The sequence below is a fragment of the Sinocyclocheilus rhinocerous genome, unplaced genomic scaffold (assembly GCF_001515625.1).
Source record: "Sinocyclocheilus rhinocerous isolate Xijiao unplaced genomic scaffold, SAMN03320098_v1.1 scaffold285, whole genome shotgun sequence".
Taxonomy (NCBI): Eukaryota; Metazoa; Chordata; class Actinopteri; order Cypriniformes; family Cyprinidae; genus Sinocyclocheilus; species Sinocyclocheilus rhinocerous.
The window spans coordinates 502,179-504,064 of NW_015630288.1; the positions used below are offsets into that span (position 1 = coordinate 502,179).

General features: G+C 38.8%; 2 protein-coding genes across 2 annotated transcripts in view; one reads left to right on the plus strand and one right to left on the minus strand.

Annotated features, from left to right (window-relative positions):
- The window catches only part of LOC107739976 (E3 ubiquitin-protein ligase TRIM32-like), a 4,653-nt gene extending 3,349 nt beyond the window's left edge, over positions 1–1,304 (minus strand). Inside the window, exon 1 of the mRNA XM_016552241.1 lies at positions 1,245–1,304. The gene's annotated coding sequence lies outside the window, so the exon portion shown is untranslated. The remainder of the gene's footprint in view (positions 1–1,244) is intronic.
- Positions 1–1,886, plus strand: part of astn2 (astrotactin 2) — a 539,680-nt gene that overhangs the window by 427,703 nt on the left and 110,091 nt on the right. The gene's annotated exons all lie outside the window — the stretch shown is intronic.

Here is a 1,886-nt window from a genome sequence, read left to right on the forward strand (position 1 = left end):
GTCTAGGATTCGTCAGTGCATAGTGGCTCTTGATGCGCCAGCCTCAGTCCACTCCTTGTGAAGCTCCCCCAAATTCTTGAATGGATTTTGCCTGACAATCCTCTCAATGCTGTGGTTATTCCTCTTGCTGGTGCATCTTTTCCTACCACACTTTTTCCTTCCACTCACTCTTTCTATGAATATGCTTGGATACAGGTGAACAACCAGCTTCTTTAGCAATGAACTTTTGTGGCTTACCCTCCTTGTGAACATCTGTCAAGTCAGCAGTCTTCCCCATGATTGTGTAGCCTACTGACCCAGACTGAGAGACCATTTAAAGGCTCAGGAAACCTTTGCAGGTGTTTTGAGGTAATTAGCTGATTAGGGTGTGACACCATGACTTTCCAATATTGAACTTTTTCACAATATTCTAATTTTCTGAGACACTGAATTTTGGGTTTTCATTATCTGTAAGCCATAATCATCAATTTCAAGAAATAAAGGCTTGAAATATTTCACTGTGTGAGAAAATAGGTTTCACTTTCTGAAATGAGTGACAAAAAATAGACCTTTTTCATGATATTCAATTTTTTTTAGATGTACCTGTATATGATATAATTTAATAATGCCAAATAAAATGTATGCACTCAAATTATAAATAAAATTGCTCTTACACAACATTTAAGCAAAATTACAAAATACAGTTCATTATTCTTTAACATGGATATCAGAACAGCCCAGAAAAGAAAACCAAGGGAAAACATCACCTCATTATAAAAGCAGTCTGATGGCATGCATTAATGCTGATCCTGTATTTAGTGGCTGTCCTACCACACCTACTGATGCATTTTCACCTCATGATTACACACACAAAAATGATATGGCATTTATTAACTTAGAACTATTTAACTTATATTAAAAAAAAAAGCAGCAATAGCCTGTCTTGTGTTTGTTTTGGTAGCCAGATGGCTAACTACAAACTCACCATCATGTTTTTGGATCACGCATTGGCATTTCTTGTATCAGTTCAATGCATGTATTACTTACAGCCTCACTAATGCAGCTCATCATATACAGTCTGATTGTATGTTGTTATATATCTAATCAGCTGATTTACAGGCCCAGAGCTTGAAAACACTGCGATCTGAGCCACGTCATTCTTATCTAATGCATCCATGGCAACCAAAATGAAAGCACGGTCATAAGTACATGCTAAAAAACATGCATGCATTTTTCCTTATGTTGGTTGTTACATGATTTCCTACCTTCAGTTCAACAGTAGCTTTTCCTTGATGTGACGAGGCGCACGTCTCTCATGTCAGCGGGTGCGCACGACACTGCGGAGGTCTCGCTCTCTCTGGTTTTATTGGCGGGTCGCAACCAACTTGTTCAGGTGCATACCGCCACCTACTGTACCGGGGGGTGCAACTTCAGGGCTTCATGTACTTAGCATAGTTATAATCAAAAAAAATAATAATAATAATTTATAAATTCCCATTTCCTATATGCTGTGCTCTAACCCTGTATCTTTAAGAAATACCAAAGAACATATGATTCAGTTTACATCACCTTCATAAATTGAATAAAAACAGAAAAAAGCAAATACACAATGACGCACATTCTTTATTCATCATTTTGTAGATGTAAAGTTTAAAAAATCGTTGAATTTTATGGAAAAAAAGTAAAATCGCCATATTATTCCGAGCAAAGTGACTTGAACGCACCTGACGTCGTTATTACCACTTGTCAGCTCGTAAGTACGAACGTCCCAGGAGGACTTGAACGCAGCATAACTGCAGCCTGGAGATCTCCAAATGGGGACGGGAAACCCAAAACGGGGTGGGAGCTCCAAAATAGGGCGTGGCTTCCTCCCATTGACAGACAGGCACATGACACGCATGCGCAAT